This window comes from Hyperolius riggenbachi, chromosome 2, assembly GCF_040937935.1.
Source record: "Hyperolius riggenbachi isolate aHypRig1 chromosome 2, aHypRig1.pri, whole genome shotgun sequence".
In the NCBI taxonomy this organism is placed as follows: domain Eukaryota; kingdom Metazoa; phylum Chordata; class Amphibia; order Anura; family Hyperoliidae; genus Hyperolius; species Hyperolius riggenbachi.
In genome coordinates this window covers 25,329,229-25,343,236 of record NC_090647.1, presented here as the reverse complement: position 1 = coordinate 25,343,236, position 14,008 = coordinate 25,329,229, and the positions used below count along the sequence as shown (strand labels likewise).

The window sequence follows — 14,008 nt, the reverse complement described above, 5'->3', positions numbered from 1 at the left end:
CTCAAAGGCACCTGAAGTGAGAGGGATACAGGCTGCCATAGTTATTTCCTTTTAAGCAATGCCAGTTACCTGGCAGCCCTTCTGAACCTCTGCCTCTAATACTTTTATCCATAGCCCCTTAACAAGCATGCAGCAGATCAGATGTTCCTGACTGAGGTCTGACTGGATTAAAGGAGAACTGTAGTGAGCGGTATATGGAGGCTGCCATATTGATTTCCTTTTAAGCAATACCAGTTGCCTGGCAGCCCTGCTGAGCTATTTGCCTGTAGTAGTGTCTGAACCACACACCAGAAACAAGCATGCAGCTAATCTTGTCAGATCTGACAATAACGTCAGAAACCCCTGATCTGCTGCATGCTTGTTCAGGGGCTGTGGCTAAACGTATTAGAGGCAAAGGATCTGCAGGTTATCCAGGGAACTAGTATTGCTTAAAAGGAAATCAATATGGCAGCCTCCATATACCTCTCACTACAGTACTCCTTTAGCTGTATGCTTGTTTCAGGTGTGATTCAGACAGTACTGCAGCCAGATCAGCAGGGCTGCCAGAAAAGTGGATAATGAACTCTCCTTACAGTCGTGCAATTGTTTTTTTTTTTTTCAGCTCAGTGTTCAAACAAGGAACATTTTGCAACCTAAAGTCAGCAATGCAAGTCTAGATAACAAGCTAAGCCATAGCTGTGTGCTCACAATAGCCTGATGTTCTGCTTTTCCCCTTTGCATAGGGTGAGGCTGCAGCAGTTACGCACCAGAGGCCGTGGAGAGCGCCTGTCTCTCTTTCATAAAAGTGCAGTAATTTAGTACTTTTTGCTTTACACCTTGTTTTTTGCTTCCTCATCGGCTCTGGGCTGCTTCAGCAATGAGGAAGTAAGTGAATTCTCACAGCAGATCTGGGCTCGGGGGACAGAGAGGCGACACCGTCCCAGCCGAACTACTACAAGGTACAGCTTCCATCGGGGGTGGCAGCGGGGAGTGCTAGGGAATCCACCATTCTCTGGCTGCTGGTGAACCGCAAGTCCCAGCATGCATTGCCTGACCACAGGGCACATGGGGGCAGGGCATGAGAAACTAATGCTTCTGTGCTGAGTGGTGTATGGAGAATGCCATTGTAAACCTGTATTTATGTTTATAATATGCCAGCATATGCGTGGCTGAGGTACTGGCTTTAGTAGCGTCTGTGTCACGCACCTGGAACAACCACGCAGCCAATCATAGCAGACCATATGCAATTCACCTTTTTCTCCTGAGTTCTCCTTGGTGATCTTTTCATACCTTGTCATAAAATGCCTTTTAAAGGGAACCAGAGATGAAGGCTTGTTAAAAAAATGAAAAAAGATGTTATACATACCTGGGGCTTCCTCCAGCCATTCGCATGGATCGCTCCCCCTGCCGCCGTCCTCCGCTGCCTCTATCGCCTCAATCACTTCCGCTGGACGCGGCCAGTCTTCCGCATGCACAGGGGCTCCCTCCGGCTTTGTACGCATGCGCCTGCGCAGTACGGAGGGAGCGCACTGCGCTTGCGTCGACTGGCCGAAATTAAAGGACCCGGTACCGGCGGACAGTGGCAGCGGAGGGCGGCGGCGTGGGAGCGATCCAGGCTGATGGGGCTGAAGGAAGTCCCAGGTATGTATAAATTTAGTATCATCTCGTCTCTGGGTCTCTTTATGCACCAGCAAGCAAGAAAATACTCAGAATAATTTTAAATCGTACTTTTTCACCAACTTGGTACTTGGGTACTTTTTCAATTGTAAAGTGCCAAAAAGTTATTGTAACCACTTCTATACCATGAAAGTTTGTGCTGATCGGTGCTGCGTGGGCTCTCCAGCCCGCAGCACCGATCAGCTAGCAGCCAGGCCGATCAGACTTCCCCCCTTTTTTCCCCACTAGGGGGATGTCCTGCTGGGGGGGTCTGATCGCCGCCGGCTGCTTGCGCTTGCGGGGGGCTCTTCAAAGCCCCCCTCCGCAGCGCTTTCTGGCCTCCTTTCCCTTCCCTCCCTCTCCCTCCCCCTGTGAGCGGCGCAGGACGGATTGGGATGGGATAGGCTTTAGCCTATCAGATGCCGGCGATCCCCGGCCAATCAGAGGCCGGGGATCGAAGATCTTCCCCGTGTGTTTACATTTACCCTGCGAGCCGCCGATCCTCCGTGAACTGACATGGAACGGCCGCTCATACGAGCAGCCGTTTCCATGGAAACCACTTCAGGATTCAGGGGCGTATATATACGCACCGAGAATCCGGAAGTGGTTAAAGGAAAGATTAAAATTATATCCTAGATGATAACATATACAATACCATGCGTTTCTTGTTTCTTAGAAAAATGCTACCCTACAGTGGAAACGTAGCCTTAAAGGAAACTTGAGATGGTGCGAAAACAAAATTCATACATACCTGGGGCTTCCTCCTGCCCCCTTCAGGCTGATCGCTTTCAAGCAGCCGTCCTTCACCTCCTCGATCTTCTGTAAGTGGTCCTAGTATCTCCGTCAGTCGGGGCTTACTGAACATGCCTGCTACCGGGAGCTCTCTGCGCCTGCGCAGTAGTACTCACCTGGCCACGGGAGCGAGACATGGGAGCATGCACAGCTGCACTGCGCATGCGCCGTAACCCCCGACTGCCAAAGATACCGGGACTCCTTACTGGAGATCGAGGAGGCGAAGGAGGGCACCAAGGGATCGATCAGGTCGGAAGAGGCTGGAGGAACCCAAGTATGTATGATTTTTTTTTTTTTTTTGGTTTGTATGGTGTCATCTCTGGTACGCTTTAAAGGAGAACTGTAGTGAGAGGGATATGGAGGCTGCCATATTTATTTCCTTTTAAGCAATACCAGTTGCCTGGCTATTCAGCTAATCCTCTGCCTCTAATACTTTCAGTCATAGGCCCTGAACAAGCATGCAGCAGATCAGGTGTTTCTGACAAATTTAGACAGATATGACAAGATTAGCTGCATGCTGGTTTCTGGTGTGATTCAGACACTTCTTTAGGCAAATAGACCATCAGGGCTGCCAGGCAACTGGTATTGCTTAAAAGGAAATAAATATGGCAGCCTCCATATACCTCTCACTACAGTTCTCCTTTAAAGGGGATTAAGCTGTATATTTTCGTCAGGAAAATCGCTGGTAAAATCACAACGTTGGTAAATAATTGTTTACTGTTTCACCCAAACAATCGAGTCACGGTCATAACAGGCAACAGTATTCTGGTCCTTTACTCCAATTGTTCGAGTTCTCTTACTAATTGCACTTTGGCATTAATGGGCATGTTTGACACAGTGAACAAAATAAGTGTGAAAAAAAATAAAATAAGAAAAGTATATTATGTATTTCTATAGCACTGACCTCTTCTGCAGCACGTTACAGTGTACAGAGTCATGTCACAGACTGTCCTCCAGAGGAGCTCACAATCTAATCCCTACCATTTTATTATTATAAATGTATATAGCACTGACCTCTTCTGCAGCACTTAACAGAGTACATACAGTACAGACCAAAAGTTTGGACACACCTTCTCATTCAGAGAGTTTTCTTTATTTTCATGACTGTGAACATTGTAGATTCACACTGAAGGCATCCAAGCTATGAATTAACACATGTGGAAGTGTAGTACATAACCAAAAAGTGTGAAACAACTGAAAATATGTCACATTGTAGGTTCTGCAAAGTAGCCACCTTTTGCTTTGATTACTGCTTTGCACACTCTTGGCATTCTCTTGATGAGCTTCAAGAGGTAGTCACCTGAAATGGTCTTCCAACAGTCTTGGAGTTCCCAGAGATGCTTAGCACTTGTTGGCCCTTTTGCCTTCACTCTGCGGTCCAGCTCACCCCAAACCCATCTCGATTGGGTTCAGGTCTGGTGACTGTGGAGGCCAGGTCATCTGGCGCAGCACCCCATCACTCTCCTTCCTGGTCAAATATCCCTTACACAGCCTGGAGGTCTGTTTGGGGTCATTGTTCTGTTGAAAAATAAATGATGGTCCAACTAAACGCAAACCGGATGGAATAGCATGCCGCTGCAAGATGCTGTGGTAGCCATGCTGGTTCAGAATGCCTTCAATTATGAATATATCCCCAACCGTGTCACCAGCAAAGCACCCCCACACCATCACACGTCCTCCTCCATGCTTCACGGTGGGAACCAGGCATGCAGAGACCATCCGTTCACCTTTTCTGCGACGCACAAGGACGGTGGTTGGAAACAAAAATCTCAAATTTGGACTCCTCAGACCAAAGCACAGATTTCCACTGATCTAATGTCCATTCCTTGTGTTCTTTAGCCCAAACAAGTCTCTTCTGCCTGCCGCCTGTCCTTAGCAGCGGTTTCCTAGCAGATATTCTACCATGAAGTCCTGATTCACACAGTCTCCTCTTAACAGTTAAGAACAGTCTCTGTCTTGACCTATGACACTGTATTGTTATCAAATCATTTGCATGATCTTGTTTTGTTGTGAGTTTCCGTATGTTCTACCTGTATGTTAACCCATTTATCTATTGTGCAGCGCTGCATAATATGTTGGCGCTTTATAAATACAATAAATAATAATAATAATAATAATAACAGTTATTCTAGAGATGTGTCTGCTGCTAGAACTCTGTGTGGCATTGACCTGTTCTCTAATCTGAGCTGCTGTTAACCTGCAATTTCTGAGGCTGGTGATTCGGATGAACTTATCTTCCGCAGCAGAGGTGACTCTTGGTCTTCCTTTCCTGGGGCGGTCCGCATGTGAGACAGTTTCTTTGTAGCATTTGATGGTTTTTGAGACTGCACTTGGGGACACTTTCAAAGTTTTCCCAATTTTTCGGACTGACTGACCTTCATTTCTTAAAGTGAACCTAAAGCCTACCAAAAAAAACCAGATGAACTCACCTGGGGCTTCCCTCAGCCCCCTGCAGACGATCGGTGCCCTCGCAGCTCCGCTCCGATGTCCCAGGACCCGCCGGCGAGCACTTTCGGTTTTAGCCGTCACCGGCCGACAGGCATGGGAACGCGAGTGATTATTCGCGTTCCCAGCCTGTATATCGCCCCCTATGCTGCTATTGGGACCTCCTGGCCGCAATAGCAGCATAGGGGGCGATATACAGGCTGGGAACGCGAAGAATCACTCGCGTTCCCATGCCTGTCGGCCGGTGACGGCGAAACCGGAAGTCGTCGCCGGCGGGTCCAGAGGCATCGGAGCGGAGCTGCGAGGGCACCGATCGTCTGCAGGGGGCTGAGGGAAGCCCCAGGTGAGTTCATCTCGTTTTTTTTGGTAGGCTTTAGGTTCACTTTAAAGTAATGATGGCCACTCGTTTTTCTTTACTTAGCTGCAATTTTCTTGCCATAATACAAATTCTAACAGTCTATTCAGTAGGACTATCAGATGTGTATCCACCTGACTTCTCCACAACGCAACTGATGGTCCCAACCCCATTTATAAGGCAAGAAATCCCACTTATTAAACCTGACAGGGCACACCTGTGAAGTAAAAACCAATTTAGGTGACTACCTCGTAAAGCTCATCAAGAGAATGCCAAGAGTGTGCAAAGCAGTAATCAAAGCAAAAGGTGGCTACTTTGAAGAACCTAGAATATGAAGAAATATTTTCAGTTGTTTCACACTTTTTGGTTATGTACTATTCTTCCACACATGTTAATTCATAGTTTGGATGCCTTCAGTGTGAATCTACAAATGTTCATAGTCATGAAAATAAAGAAAACTCTTTGAATGAGGTGTGTCCAAATTTTTTGTCTGTATTGTAGCCATGTCACTGACTGTCCACAGAGGAGCTCACAGTCTAATCCCTGCAATAGTCCTAGTCTAATGTCCTACCATATTATTATTATTATTATTATTAGTATTATTAATATTATGTATTTATATAGCACTGACATCTTCTGCAGCACATTACAGAGTACATAGTCATGTCACTGACTATCCTCAGAGGAGCTCACAGTCTAATCCCTGCCATGGTCCTAGTCTAATGTCCTACCATATTATTATTATTATTAGTACTATTATTATTATGTATTTATATAGCACTGACATCTTCTGCAGCACATTACAGAGTACATAGTCATCTCACTGACTGTCCACAGAGGAGCTCACAGTCTAATCCCTGCCATGGTCCTAGTCTAATGTCCTACCATATTATTATTATTATTAGTACTATTATTATTATGTATTTATATAGCACTGACATCTTCTGCAGCACATTACAGAGTACATAGTCATGTCACCGACTGTCCTCAGAGAGGAGCTCACAATGTAATCCTACCATAGTCATAGTCTAATGTCCTACCATATTATTATTATGTATATATATAGCACTGACATCTTCTGCAGCACTTTACAGAGTACATAGTCATGTCACTGACTGCCCTCAGAGAAGCTCACAATCTAATCCTACCATAGTCATAGTCTAATGTCCTACCATATTATTATTATGTATATATATATATATATATATATATATATATATAGCACTGACATCTTCTGCAGCACATTACAGAGTACATATTCATGTCACTGACTGTCCTCAGAGGGGCTCACAGTCTAATCCTACCATAGTCAATGCCCTACCATATTATTATTATGTATTTATATAGCACTGACATCTTCTGCAGCACATTACAGAGTACATATTCATGTCACTGACTGTCCTCAGAAGAGCTCACAATCTAATCCTACCATAGTCATAGTCTAATGTCCTACCACATTATTATTATGTATTTATATAGCACTGACATCTTCTGCAGCACTTTACAGAGTACATATTCATGTCACTGACTGTCCTCAGAAGAGCTCACAATCTAATCCTACCATAGTCCTAGTCTAATGTCCTACCATATTATTATTATGTATATATATATAGCACTGACATCTTCTGCAGCACTTTACAGAGTACATATTCATGTCACTGACTGTCCTCAGAGGGGCTCACAGTCTAATCCTACCATAGTCAATATCCTACCATATTATTATTATGTATTTATATAGCACTGACATCTTCTGCAGCACATTACAGAGTACATATTCATGTCACTGACTGTCCTCAGAAGAGCTCACACTCTAATCCTACCATAGTCATAGCCTAATGTCCTACCATATTATTATTATGTATTTATATAGCACTGACATCTTCTGCAGCACATTACAGAGTACATAGTCATGTCACTGACTGTCCTCAGAGGAGCTCACAGTCTAATCCCTGCCATAGTCCCATGTCCATCGTAGTGTAGGGTCAACTTTTTAGGGAGAGCCAGTTAACTTATCTGTACGTTTTGGGGATGTGAGTGAAAACTGGAGTGGAATGGGTGCAATATGTGCCTAACAATTTGCAATGCAGGCTAGCAGTGGTGATTCGTTAACAGGGTCTCGGCTACAGTGGTTCGTCCATCACAATAGCCGCTCAGTGTGTGTGTATTATTTTTTTTTATTATTTTTTTTTGGGGGGGGGGGGGGGGGGGAGAGGGATAGCCGGCCTTATTTCTTCTATCCTATAAGTTCCTATACTTGTTCTGATGTGGTCTGGATTACTGCAGCCTTTTCTAGTTGCACTGTCTCTGTAAGATATTTGATCTTTTTTTTCTTTGTCAAGCTTTGTCGACCCAGAGAGGAATGGACTGCCTCTGCTGTAATAGGGAGAAGTTATGAACGCCCCCTCCATGCCCCCTGCAGGCTCTGTGTGCTTTGTTTACTCCTCACAGACAGGTCTCTGCTCTGTTTCTGCTTGTCCTTGATGCAGTTTGTGAGGCTGAGGGGGGAGGGAGCTGCCTGTCGCATGCTGAGAAACTATGACTAATCCCAGACTGGAGTGCAGATAATTCACTATGTATTAAAAACTTGCAGTATACCGTAACATGAATGAATGAATGAAAATATATATATATTACATACATACATACATACATACATACATACATACATACATACATACATACATACATACATACATATTATTTGCACATACATCACATCCTGGTTAGCTGGCATGTTTTTTGTCTGTAAGCACTGCCTAAAACTGCCGATTAAAATACAGGATCACGCCGGGGTGCGGCGGAAACGGCAAAGAAAGACACAGGAGATCAGTGACTCGATTGGTATGTTGTTTTATTGTACAAATCGGTCAGAACAGATCCTCTTTAAAGCACAATGTAGGTTACATAGTTACATAGTTATTTTGGTTGAAAAAAGACATACGTCCATCGAGTTCAACCAGTATAAAGTACAACTCCAGCCTGCTTCCTCACATATCCCTGTTGATCCAGAGGAAGGCGAAAAAACCCTTACAAGGCATGGTCCAATTAGCCCCTAAAGGGAAAAATTCCTTCCCAACTCCAGATGGCAATCAGATAAAATCCCTGGATCAACATCATTAGGCATTACCTAGCAATTGTAGCCATGGATGTCTTTCAACGCAAGGAAAGCATCTAAGCCCCCTTTAAATGCAGGTATAGAGTTTGCCATAACGACTTCCTGCGGCAATGCATTCCACATCTTAATCACTCTTACTGTAAAGAACCCTTTCCTAAATAAATGGCTAAAACGTTTTTCCTCCATGCGCAGATCATGTCCTCTAGTCCTTTGAGAAGGCCTAGGGACAAAAAGCTCATCTGCCAAGGTATTATATTGCCCTCTGATGTATTTATACATGTTAATTAGATCCCCTCTAAGGCGTCTTTTCTCTAGACTAAATAAACCCAGTTTATCTAACCTTTCTCGATAAGTGAGACCTTCCATCCCACGCATCAATTTTGTTGCTCGTCTCCGCACCTGCTCTAAAACTGCAATATCTTTTTTGTAATGTGGTGCCCAGAACTGAATTCCATATTCCAGATGTGGCCTTACTTGAGAGTTAAACAGGGGCAATATTATGCTAGCATCTCGAGTTTTTATTTCCCTTTTAATGCATCCCAAACTTTTGTTAGCTTTAGCTGCAGCTGCTTGGCATTGAGTACGATTATTTAACTTGTTGTCGATGAGTACTCCTAAGTCCTTCTCCAAGTTTGATGTTCCCAACTGTATCCCATTTATTTTGTATGGTGCTAGACCATTGGTACGTCCAAAATGCATGACTTTACATTTGTCAACATTGAACTTCATCTGCCATGTATGTGCCCATATAGCCATCCTATCCAGATCCTGTTGCAATATGACACTATCTTCCTGAGAGTTGATGATTCTGCACAATTTTGTATCATCTGCAAAAATAGCAACATTGCTCACTACTGCATCCACTAGGTAATTAATAAATAAATTGAAGAGCACTGGACCCAGTACAGACCCCTGTGGGACCCCACTGCTAACAGTCTCCCATTTTAAGTACGATCCATTGACCACAACTCTTTGTTTTCTGTCCATTAGGTGAAGTTAGTGTTCAGTGTGGTATGGGGGGAGGGGGGGTAATGTGACGGGGAGAACATACAAACTCTGCAGATCCTGGCTGGGGTTTGAACCGAGGACTCGGCGCTGCAAGGCGAGAGTGTTAACCAATATGCCACCATGCTAACCACTACTCCACCTGAGAAATGTAAATAATGAGTTGATCCTTGGTCCAGGTTATGGTGATTTTATTTATTTATTTATTTTTTCCCCCCTCACCCTGCTTTGGGGTTTATAATGTCAAATTGTATTTCCTCTGTGTAAAAATAAATAGATTGAAGTGAGGGTTGAGAATTTGCTGGCTAGATAAAGACACACATGAGGAAGTTGGGCAGGAGCTGCAGAGGCTGTTGGGCGATTGGCTAATTATTGCAATTAGGAAGTTGGGTCTCTACTTCCTGACACTTTCACACACTTATCTGCTGCTATTCTGGTCAGCTGCGTCTTATAGCGTTGGCTTTACAGGGCGACTACAGTTTATATAAATAGATTTTTTTTTCTTTACAGATAAATAACTGATCTTATAACTTATTTAAAAACTGAATTTTATATCCATTGGATATCTCACTGGTTAGGTGTTACATGGTTAAACTGTTAGTTGAGTTGAACACCAGCCTGCACCCTTCCACATCTCAGATGATCCAGAGGAAGGCGAAAAACCCTTACAAGGTCCAATTAGCCGCAACACACACAATTGCTCACTTCCAGCTAAAGCAATTTCCTACCTTTATTTGGTCAGCAGGCGCCAGTCAGCCAATCAGGTGTACTGTCATACACCCTAAAGGTGCGTACACACATGCGACTATGGTCGTTTGAAACGATCGTTCCCCGTTTGTTTCAAACTACGATAGTTTAAAAAAAAGCAGCCAACGACCATTAAGTCTAACGACGGACGAGCTAGATCGTTAAAAAAGAACGCTCTAGCTTGGCGAATTTTTTCCAACAACGATCGTTTGCAAAAGTAGTTAATCGTTGGAAACGGTCGTTCGTACTAGGCTTGACATGCGCATTTTGCTATTTCTCCATGGAACTTTACATTTTGACGCGCAAGCGCAATAGTTGCTTTACTTGATGTAACGTTCGTTCTAACGATCAGATCGTCACACAGTTTTAAAAGCTAACTTTACTTCGATCGTTCTTTCCTCAATTAAAAGATCGTTCGTCGTTCACAACGAACGATCGTTGTCGCATGTGTGTACGTAGCTTTAGCCTGCCGTGCCAAATCTAGCAGGAATTGCATAAATTAGGCAGCATGCAGGTGGGAGGCTTTGGTTGGGTGTAATCGTAGATTACATCTTTTACAGGGATGCCCCATGTAGGCACATCTCCCACACGGCCCCCTCCCTAACCACTCACCTGTCAACCGCATCCTAGAAGCTGCAAAAAAGAAATTTAAAATGACAAACACTGGTTCGCACGACAGCCGGGGGCCCCGGACTCTCACTGGCCGGAGCCCACACACCACCATGCGATACCCAGAGGAAAGTGCAGGTGAGCCCTGGACCTCTCACCCCCAGGGAATTCACCCCCACTGCCTCTGAACTGAATGCTGACTGCAACACACACAATTGCTTACCTCCAGCTAATGCACATGTGTCGAACTCCAGGCCTGGAGGGCCAGATCCATGCCAGTGTTTTGGATGGACTGAGAAAGAGAGGAATGTGTTCTACCTGATGGACCACACCCTTCCTGATTCAGATCCATCAATTTGAGCTGTGTCAAAAATGTATGAGGACCTCGGCCCTCGTAGGACCGGTTTGACATCCCTGAGCTAAAGCAATTTCCTACCTTTATTTGGTCAGCAGGCGCCAGTCAGCCAACCAGGTGTACGGTCATACACCCTTGGCCTGCCGTACCAAATCTAGCAGGAATTGCATAAAGTGGGTAGCATTCAGGTGGGAGGCTTCGGTTGGACGTAATCATAGATTACATCGCTCGCTGGTATCACATGGTGGTTTGGTGGCCGCAGCCAGTAAGAGAGTCCGGGGCCCCTGGCTGTTGTGCGAAACCAGCGTTTGTGATTTGAAATTTCTTTTTTGCAGCTTCCAGGCATAGGTACTGCACTGCAGCACAGCAAACTGTGTTACAAAGCAGCTGTTATGCCGCACAGCAAGGCACCCGGCCTAAAAGAGAGACGCATCCTTTCCGTACTCCAGATAAAATCCCTGGATCATCACTGCCGGGAATAACCTAGTAATTATAGCCATGGATGCCCTTCAATGCAAGGAAAGCATCCGAGCCCCTCTTAAATGCAGATATAGAATATTGCAATAACTACTTCCTGTGGCAATACATTCCATCACTATAAAGGCCCCTACCCACAACACGATATTGCATACCTCCCAACTTTTTGAGATGAGCAGGGCCGGGGCTACCATAGAGGCAAAGGGGGCAATTGCCCCAGAGCCTGTAGGGGCCCCCAAGGTGTCTCCCCCATTTTAACTCTTAACACAGTTAAGCTGGGAGGGTATTGGGAGGGAGCATCAAGAGCCGTCTCAAGGGCCCAGAAGGGAATTTTGGCTGCAACAAAGGGCCGCTAATTCCACTTTTTGTTCAGGTGGTGTTTGTTGGGGGCCCCCAGACTAATTTTGCCCTGGGGCCGCATTGTCACTAGAACCGGCCCTAGAGATGAGAAATAGGGAACTTAAGCCATGCCCCTGCCACACCCCTGATCACGCCCCCGTCACACCCCTAGTCATGCATACCATAAAGATTTCATAAGAAAAATATGATGTTTTATAATTCAAACCACACTGGTCCTTTCTATCCTGGTTCATTTTCCTTCATATTAACATTTTCAAATTAGTAATGAATCAATTAAAGGATGGGAATAAAGTTTAGAGTCAATCAAATACATTTTTTAGTAGAGAAATATATATATTTACATAGAAACAGGGACAAAGTCCTGAAAGAGGGACAGAGATACAGGGCTTCCAAAGAGGGACTGTCCCTCCAAAAGAGGGCCAGTTGGGTGCTATGATATTGCGCACCTGTACTGACGTCAATCTCCCGACATGGGCACAGGAACACGGACGGCGTTTAGCATCACACTGTATCACAGCAGATTGGACCTTTAAGATCCCCGATGACTCCGCACAAAGTATCGGGATTGCTTGACTTTGCGCCTGTTGTGTGAAGTCGGACATACCCTACGGCTGGAAGATGGATCGTGGAGCGCTCGTCGTGATGGGGACTTCGCTGCTACCTCCTTCCTTCGATGGGTGATGAGTATTTTTAGTTTTACTGTAAAGAACTCTCCATGCGCAGATCATGTCCTCTAGTCCTTTGAGAAGGCCTAGGGACAAAAAGCTCATCCGCCAAGCTATTATATTGCCCTCTGATGTATTTATACATGTTAATTAGATCCCCTCTAAGGAGTCTTTTCTCTAGACTAAATAAGCCCAGTTTATCTAACCTTTCTTGGTAAGTGAGACCTTCCATCCCTCAATTTTGCTGCTCATCTCTGCTCCTGATGTACAGCTGCAATGTACCTCCTGTAATGTGGGGCCAGAACTGTATTCAGATTCCAGAGAGCTAAACCGAGGCAGTATTATGCTATGCTAGCATTTGGTGTAGCCAAAGTGAAAAAACAGATATCTAATAAGAGGGAAGCCTTTGGATATCCTCCAGAAGCTTTGCATGTCCTCCCGTCCACCAGACCACCGGAACATATCTGACTACACCCGGATAAGATGCATGCTTGTTTCAGCTGTTTCATTTCGCCCCTCCCCCCTTTACCTATGTAATTCCCTGGTGTCTAGTGGTCCCCCCTCCCTCCCTTGTACAAATCCTTTACCTCCCCTACACAGTTCCCTGGTATCTGGTGGTCCGCCCTTCCTCATATAGCTTCCTTGGGTGACTAGTGGTTCCCACCTTTCTTCCCCATATGGCTTCTGTGGTGGTCTAGTGTTTCCCCCTCCCTCCCCCTTATAGCTCCCCCTGGTGTCTAGTACATAGTACTTCCTCCCTTCTTCACTTTCCCCCTGGTGTCTAATGCCCCCCTCCTCAGAATAGCTTCCCTGGTGTCTAATGGTTGCTCCTCTCTCCCCGATATAACTTCTCTGGTGACTAGTGCTTCCACCTCCCTGCTTCGTGTGTGTGCGTGCGTGCGTGCGTGCATGCGTATTATTGGTACAGTGGGTATCCTGATTCCTGAATAATATTCTGAATTCTACTATATGTCACTACAGGGCCTCTTTAACTTGATTTCATTAAGGCTTGGTGTACAGAGGCGCCAGAGTAGAATAAAAACGTTTAAAAACCGTCTAAAAGAGGGGGATGTTCAGGTGGACTTACCTCCCTCGAAAATATAAAACTCAATTGAGTCACAATATATCAAAACAAAATGTTTTATTTAACTCCACTTAGTGCTACGCGTTTCGCAGGTGTGGTCCCGCTTCATCCGGCAAAAAGGAGCATAGCGCAATGGGTCTAAATGCAGAAGTGAGCACCTCTGTCTGTGAGAGGTGCTCACTTCTGCATTTAGACCGATTGAGTTATGCTCCTTTTTGCCTGATGAAGCGGGACCACACCTGCGAAATGCGTTGCACTAAGTGGAGTTGAATTAAAAATTTTGTTTTGATATATTGTGACTCAATTGAGTTTTATATTTTCAAGGGAGGGAAGTCCACCTGAACATCCCCCTCTTTTAGACGGT

General features: G+C 45.0%; 1 protein-coding gene across 5 annotated transcripts in view; it reads left to right on the top strand.

The window, feature by feature from the left end:
* Nucleotides 1-14,008, top strand: part of ARAP1 (ArfGAP with RhoGAP domain, ankyrin repeat and PH domain 1) — a 485,498-nt gene that overhangs the window by 26,214 nt on the left and 445,276 nt on the right. Inside the window, exon 1 of one of the 5 annotated variants that reach the window (XM_068266570.1) lies at nt 839-938. The exons of the other annotated variants lie outside the window; for them this stretch is intronic. The gene's annotated coding sequence lies outside the window, so the exon portion shown is untranslated. Of the gene's footprint in view, nt 1-838; nt 939-14,008 lie in introns of those variants that run through there. 5 annotated transcript variants of the gene reach the window in all.